This window comes from Eubalaena glacialis, chromosome 9, assembly GCF_028564815.1.
Source record: "Eubalaena glacialis isolate mEubGla1 chromosome 9, mEubGla1.1.hap2.+ XY, whole genome shotgun sequence".
NCBI classification, from domain to species: domain Eukaryota; kingdom Metazoa; phylum Chordata; class Mammalia; order Artiodactyla; family Balaenidae; genus Eubalaena; species Eubalaena glacialis.
In genome coordinates, this window is record NC_083724.1 from 2648690 (window position 1) to 2657108 (window position 8419).

The following is an 8419-nucleotide window of genomic DNA, read 5'->3' on the forward strand; positions in this document are numbered from 1 at the left end:
AAATGACCATACTACTCAAAGCAATCTACAGATTCAGTGCAAACCCTGTCAAAATAACAATGGCATTTTTCACCAATGGCATTTTTCACCAATGGCATTTTTCAAAAGCTCCCGACTGGCCAAAGCAATCTTGAGAAAGAAGAACAGAGCTGGAGGTATCATGCTTGCTGACTTCAGACTATACTACAAAGCTATTGTAATCACAACAGTATGGTACTGGCACAAAAACAGAAATATAGATCAATAGAACAGAATAGAGAGCCCAGAAATAAACCCACACACTTATGGTCGGTCAATCTGTGACAGAGGAGGCAAGAATATACAATGCAGAAAAGACAGTCTCTTTCCCAGTGGTGCTGGGAAAACTGGACAGCTACATGTAAAAGAATGAAATTAGAATGCTCTCTAACACCACATTAAAAAAAAAAAACTCAAAATGGATTAAAGACCTAAATGTAAGCCCTGAAAACATAAAACCTAGAAGAAAACAAAGGCAGAACACTCTCTGACATAAATCCCAGCAATATATTTTTGGATTTGTCTCCCAAGGCAAAGTAAACAAAAACAAAAGTAAACAAATGAGACCTAATTAAACTAAAAGCTTTTGCACAGGAAAGGAAACCATCAACAAAACGAAAAGACAACCTACCAAATGGGAGAAAATATTTGCAAATGATATGACCAATAAGGAGTTAATACTCAAAGTACATAAAGAGCTCATACAACTCAATAACAAACAAACAAACAACTGGATTAAAAAATGGGCAGAAGACCTGAACAGACATTTTTCCAAAGAAGGCATACAGATGGCCAGCAGGTACATGAAAAGCTCAACATCACCAATAATCAGAGAAATGCAAATCAAAACCAAAATGAGGTATCATCTCACACCTATCAGAATGGCTAACATCAAAAAGACCACAAATAACAAATGTTGGCGAGGATGTGGATAAAAGGGAGCCCTAGAACACTGTTGTAGGGAATGTAAATTGGTGCAGCCACTGTGGAAAACAGTATGGAGCTTCCTCAAGAAGGTGAAAATAGAACTACCGTATGATCCAACAATCCCACTCTCCTGGGTATATATCCCCCAAATCCTTGAAAACACTAATTCAAAAAGATACATGCACCCCAATGTTCATAGCAGCATTACTTACAATTGCCACGATACGGAAGCAACCTAAGTGTCCATCAACAAATGAACAGACAAAGAAGACGTATGTATAAATACAATGGAATACCAGTCAGCCCTAAAAAAAAAGAGAATGAAATTTTGCCATTTGCAGCAACGTGGATGGACCTGGAGGGTATTATGTTTAGTGAAATAATTCAGAAAGAGAAAGGCAAATACTGTGTTATCACTTATACGTAGACTCTAAAAATAAAACAAATGAATGAACATAACAAAACAGAAACAGACTCAGAAACAGAAACTGACTCTGGCCCTCCCAACTCCCTCTTCAAAAAGCCCTGTGATCCCATAGGGCCCACCCAGATGATCCAGGACTGTCTCCCCATCTCAAGATCCTTAACTTCAACACATCTGCAAAGCCCCTCTCGTCACCTAAGACACTTGCAGGTCACAGGCATTAGGACATGTACATCTTTGGGAGGGGCACATTGCTCAGTCCGTCACACATGGTGAACCTATGTAACGCCATTGGTCAATACATGAAACCCAGAAAAAACACCTTCAGCTGTCATCCTTTGAGGCTGCTATAATACACTTTGAAAACTGGTAATTAAATGGAAAGGACTGAGCGTGCTTTTCTGCTTTCTCAGCAGGAATTATGTTTCGGGGTGTACAACTAGCTCCCATTGATGTAGAAAAACCACCAGTTAAAGAAGAATGTGGCTTACACTCAAGGAGGGTGGAGGAGAACAGGAAAGGAGCTTGTCCAAGCCGCCACAGAACGTGGGGCTCAGGGAGGACGTCCGGTGGGGTTGCCACCCTTAGCTGCACCAAGGAGGGGGAACGCATGGTCGTATGAGGACGGATCACCTTGCATAACTGCCCAGTGCACGGGCTGGGCTGTCATCGTTAAGCCATCGTGTCCCTCTGGCCATCTCTAACGGAGGGACAACCAGGACATGGGGCAACATGGGGACCGTGGTGGCACTTAAAACCTTCTCTTGCCTGAAACATTCGAGTTCCATCCACGAGACCTTCAGACCCAACATCCAGTTTACAGGAACACTGGAGGCAGAGCAGTAAGCTGACCCACCAAGAGGCAGCCAGACACACAGACGGCAGAACACGCTGCAGGACCAGAGGCCTGGCGTATCAGCTACCTATGCTGTGTGACAAACTGCCACCAACTTCACAGCTTAAAGCAACAGATACTCGCAGTGCCGAGGTTAGAAGACCGGGTGTAGCTTAGCTTGGTGTCTTGCTTAGGGTCCCAGGCATCTGAAATCAGCATCAGCGGGGCTGGGTTTCCACCTGGACCCCTGGGGAAAATCTGCCTCCAGGCTCATCCAGTTGGCTGGATTCCGCTCCTGGCGGCTGTAGGACTGAGGTTCCCCTTTCCTGCTGGCTGTTGGCTGCTCAGCCCCTAAAGGCTGCCCTCATCCCTGGGCCCCTCCACCTTTAAGGTGGCAATCGTGGGTCAGATTCCCCTGTGCCCCAAATCTTTTCTTCCACTTCCAGCCAGGGAAAACACTCTTGCTTTCAAAGGGCCCCTGTGGACCAGAAAGGGCCCAATCTCCTGGTGATTAACTCAGCCAACTGATTAGTAACCTTACTTATAACGCAAAATTGCCATGGGTATGAGCTTCCTATGGCTGACGTAACAAAGTACCACAGTCTGGATGGCTTGAACAACAGAAATTCGTTCTCTCCCAGTTCTGGAGGCCAGAAGTCCAAGATCAAGGTGTCAGCAAGGCTGGCTCCTTGTGAGGCCGTGAGGAAGGATCATTCCAGGTCTGTCTCCAGATTTCCCTTTTTTAAAAGGTCACCAGTAGGCACTTCCCTGGTGGTCCAGTGGCTAAGACTCCACATTCCCAATGCAGGCGGTCTGGGTTTGATCCCTGGTCAGGGAACTAGATCCCACATGCTGCAACTAAAAGATCCTGCACATAGCAACGAAGATCCCACGTGCCGCAACTAAGAGCCAGTGCAGCCAAAAATAATAATAATAATAATAAATAAATGTTAAAAAAAAAAAAAGGTCACTAGTCATGTTGGATTAGGGCCCGCCCTAATGACCTCATGCTCATGTAATGACCTCTAAAGACCCTACTTCCAAATAAGGAGATCCTGGGGGTGACATCTCACCATCTTTACCGGCTTGGAGATTAGGGTGGGGGACCTGGGGAGGCCACATCTGATAGGAGCCACTCTGGATTAAAAGGAGTTAGTGAACCCTAATAACCAGATGCAACACAATATTCCTGGACCAAACAAACCAGCCAAGAAGGACAGGTTGGGGCCACCAGGGAAATGTCTTCCCCAAGCCAGGTATGTGCTGCCCCCTCCCTGGACTCCACCCTGGCTGCAGACCCAGAGCCAGGAGCCCTCACCCACTCCCCCCAGGCTCTCTGATCACCTCATGGGCACCACCCGGGGCTCCCCGACTTCTCAGGGGAGACGCCTCCTCTCCTCCTGCCCCCCCAGTGCAGACACGAGTCTCAGGAGATGCCCCATAGATGCCACACGAAATCTGTGCTCTCCCAGAGGCTCCAGGAGAGGGTCCTTCCTGTTTCCTCCAGCTCCGGGCGGCCCCAGGTGGCCCTGGCTTGTGGCCACGTCACCCCAGTCTCTGCTCTGTCTCCACAAGGCTTCTCCTGTGTGTGTTTCTCTTCTTACAAGGATACGTCAGCGGATGTAGGGCCCACCCTAAATCCAAAATCATCCCATCTCAAGATCTTTACCTTAATTACACCTGCAAAGACCCTATTGCCAAATAAAGTCACATTCCCAGATGCCAGGTGGACATGAATTTGGGGGACACTATTCAAAGCACTGCAGTGGGTCTGCAGTTCTTTCCTGCAGACCACCTCTCCTGAAGTTCCCCCAATCAGCTATGCGACCTTGACCAGGTCCTTTTCCTGCGGGATCTGCCTCTACTCACCAGGTGCCTGCACCCCGTGGGTGAGGGGAGAGGGGAAGGCTCTCCCTCCAGGAATCCTGGGATGTTCTCGGGGTGTAAGGAATTTGAAATCAAGGCAGAGCTTAACCCCGTGAAAGGTTACCGGCCATCTTTTTTTTTTTTTTTTAAATTAATTAATTTTAGTTTTGGCTGCGTTAGGTCTTTGCTGCGCACAGGCTTTAATTGCGGCGAGCGTGGGCTTCTCGTTGCGGTGGCTTCTCTTGTTACAGAGCACTGGCTCTAGGCGCAAGGGCTTCAGTAGTTGTGGAACGCAGGCTCAGTAGCTGTGGCTCACGGGCTCTAGAGCGCAGGCTAAGTAGCTGTGGCGCACGGGCTTAGTTGCTCCGCGGCACGTGGGATCTTCCCGGACCAGGGCTCGAACCCGTGTCCTCTGCCTTGGCAGGCGGATTCTTAACCACTGCGCCACCAGGGAAGCCCCGGCCATCTCTTTTGTAGTGTCCACCTTGTTTCCCCAAGCCTGCTGTGGATGGAATGTGTGTGTCTCCCCAAACTCACATTGAAGCCCCAACCCCCAGTGTGATGGTGTTTGAAGGTGGGGCCTTGGGAGGTGATTAAAGTTAGATGAGGTCCCGAGAGTAGGGCCCCAAGATGGGATTAGTGCCCTTATGAGAGCACGTGCTGTGTCTCTGTCTGTGTCTCCCGTGAGGACACGGTGAGAAGGAGTCTGTACACCAGGAAGAGGTCCCACCAGGACACCCCCCCACCCCTGGCTGGTATCTGATCTCAGACTTCCAGCCTCAGAACTGTGAGAATTAAGTGTCTGCTGGTGAAGCCCCCAGGCTGGGGTGTTTGTCACACAGCTCGAGCTGCCTGAGACACAGCCTGGACACTCTCACCTCCCATTTTCACTCCAAGTGGATGAAGCCGAATGACACGTGCACAGAATTTTCAACGGCAAATGGCACATCGTGGGAAGCATATCAGGAGTGAAGGGAACCACAATGTGAGACAGAACCGAGCACGGTTTCCGTGACACTGGAGGATGCTGGCCACTCTCTCGCAGGATGTCTGTGTTCTGCTTTGCACTAACTGGGAGGAATTTAATTTTGATTCGTGCACACAAGTCCCCGGGATGCAGGCTTAGAGGCAAAGAGATGCAGTGAGATGTGCAACACCAGGGGCCGGGATGGGGACCCGGCTCCCGGGGATGCCCGATTCGCCATCTCAGGGTCTCCCCCAGTATCCTCGGGGTGTGGGCAAAGGGAGCCAGGGCCCCTTCTCATCACAGAACTGCTAACACCTTGACTGGTGTATCCCGGATCACTGAGAACGTGGCTGTCTTCCAAGTGCAGACTCAGGTCCAGGAGCCCCGCCGACCCGCCTCGGTGTCCACGGGCTGGTGTGGAGGTGACCACGCGGCTGCTCACACGTGTGTGCGCCCCTCCATCACCCACGCCCTCCCTGTCCCGTTTGTTCTTATTCCTTTATCCTCCATCTGCCCGCTGTCGATCCTGCCTGCTCCTGGCCTCCCAGGACCGGGGGCGACCCAAGCCCCCACACGCCCACCCAGAGGGAGGGACACAGGGTAGGAGGAAGGCGCGGCCTGCCCCTGGGAGCCCCGGCCACCTCCCTGACCGCCTCCCAGGCCCCTGCTCTCTGCGGGGGGCCCCCAGGTGACAATGGGGAGCAGAATTAGACCTGGCCCCAGTCCTACACTGGTGTGGCATAGAGGCAGGCAAATGAGCCCCAGGCCCGTAAAGTGCTAGAAAGATCGACATAAATCTTACCCCGTTGGGACACAGCACACAGAATCGGCCAGGACCTGAGCCTTTCCTTGGTCCAATCATGCAGACAGAGGAAAGTGAGTCCCCAGGAGACACAGGGACACTGAGAGAGCCGCCTGGCGGCGTCCGGGTCAGCTCCCGGTGTCCATGCACCCAGCACGCTCGCCACCGTTCTGTCGATGGTTTAAAGTCAGAAACTGCAGAGACAGAGGCAGACCGGAGAAGGCACGCAGCTGCGGAGGACGTGGGCGGATCCCGGGAGGAGGTGAAGGACCCTGGGCTCAGGTGGGACGGAGCTGAGGTGAGCACAAGAATTTCAGGCCTGGGCGACGGAGGAAGCTGGGAGTGTTGGGGGCCCACTGGAGAGGCTGGTGTGAGGGCGGGCAGCTGTCCAGGGGGCAGAAGCAGCCGCCCCAGGGGTGACCAACTTACGCAGGGAGGGGGTCCGAGAGGACCCCTGGGCCTTGGGCCTGAACACCCAGGTGGCTGCCCTGGGCTGGGGAGGGGCTGTGGGGGGAGGTGAGGCGTCTGGCTTTAGGCCCACACTCCGGGGTGCTGGACGACATGCCCCCCGCACCCCAGCACCATCCAGTCCTATTCTGCATGGAGCTGAAGGTGGCAGGGGACCCCCAACCTGCCTGGGCCCCACCAGCCTGGGCCACCGCCATTTCCCAGGTGGGCCGTGTCCTCCAAGGCCTTCAGGTCTGTGATGGACACAGGCCCCTGGCCAGGGTGGGGCAAGAAGGCCAGGATGGGGCCGGGACCCCACCTCGCCCCACCCTGACTGCGGCTGAGCAGAAGACAGGCCCTGGGAGTTTAACCGTAACACCGGGGCCTGAACTCAGCCCCCGCGCAGGAAGAGCCCAGGGGGCCCCGGGGGGCTGGGCCTGCTCCAAAGGCACCTCTCTGAGCCCTGCCTGCCCCTCCCGGAGCCCAGCCCAGGGGTCGGAGGGTCCAGGTCTAGGGCTTCTGCCTAGAGCCCTGCTCCCCAGGAGCCCTGAGACCCGGCCACAGGCAGTGATGAGGGTCCCCTAGGACCCTGGCTGCCCCCCCTGCCAGAGGCTGGCCAGCAGTCTCCTTCGCTCACGTGGGCTGAGCCCCACTCCCCTCCCCCCAAGGCCACGGTGTGTGAGGCTGTGGTGACTCATGGCTGTGGCTTTATTCCCCTGGAGAACAGGAAGCCCACAGCCCTGGCCGCCTACCCACAGCCTGCCAGGAGTCGGGCAGCAGCGCCCCCCGCTCATCCCACGGAGGCTGCCCCGGGGCGCATGAGCGGGGCTGGAAAGGAGCCCAGGCAGCAGGGACCCAGGAGCATGCGGCGGGAGGGCAAAGCACAGCTCTTCTCCCCGGACCCACGACACCCCCTCGGCAGTGCCGATTCGCCCAGGCCACCGGCCCTTCCTGCTGCAGCCCCAGGACCCCGGCTCCGGCCCGGCCCCGGGCTCTGTGGGACTGTCCCTGGGGCACACGGAAGCACTGGCTGAGGGCACACGGCCCTGCTGGTGGGGCAGGCTGGCCACCTTGGCCTCCAGCCTCCCCGGCCCTCCGGCCGCCCCACAGCCTCTCAGCCCCAGTGCCTGCTCCCTTCCCTCACCCGACGTACACACACATCCTTACCACCTCTCCCCACGCGCAGTGCAGGGTCTCCATGCCTGCCCGGGGACCAGGGGGCCTGTCCTCTGGAGGGCTCCCCCCGCCACACACACGCACACACAGCCCGTCTCTGAACACCACGAGCACACAAGCACAAAGTCCCTGCGCCCAGCACACAGGAGACTTTCCCCCCGAAAACAAGGCCGAGGAGAACAGAGACTGGGGGTTGCCAGGAGCTGCAGGGCAGTGACTGCTCACGGCTACGAGGTTTCCGTCGGGGGTGATGGAATGCTCTGGAACTACATAGTGGGGATGATGTGTATGTACCAAATGTCACTTTATATTTTAGGTTTTGTATATTTTACCACAATAAAAAAACCCCAAGCCACAGGGTCCAGAGCCCGGTGGAGGATTCAGTGCCAGCTTCCCATTTCCCAGGGGACAGGGACAGTTCCCTCCAGGCACACACATGCCACCCTTGGCTGACGGCAAGGACCTGCCATCCACTCCTAAAATCTAAGGGATGTGTCACTGCAATTACATCAGTTGCAGTCACTGGCATTTCTGGAGCATTTGGAGGCCCCAGGCCCACTCGGGGAGATGGATGCCGCTTCCTGCCCGCCTCTGAGAGAACCTCTGGGGCTGCTGGTGTCGAGAATTAATCAAGTCCCAGCGGAGCAGGCAGTGAGGGGCTGGTGATGACTTAGGAAGGTGCTGAGCTCACGTTTGGCTTAGAGACGCTCCCAGCCCTGCCCTCCTCTGCCTCTGCCCACCCAGGTAGCTAAATGAACTCTTCACCTGGGTGTGTGTTTTCGGGTGGGTTTACCTATTACCACGGTACTCAGTCCAACAAGATAAAACTACACGGCCTTAATGTGCCCCTCTGCTGGGCTTGCACCCTTGGTTCTATGTGGGTGAAGATGTGGGCTCTATGTGGGTGTATGTTCTATGTGGACCTTGGGTTCCATCTCTCCTCCTGATTCTATCTGG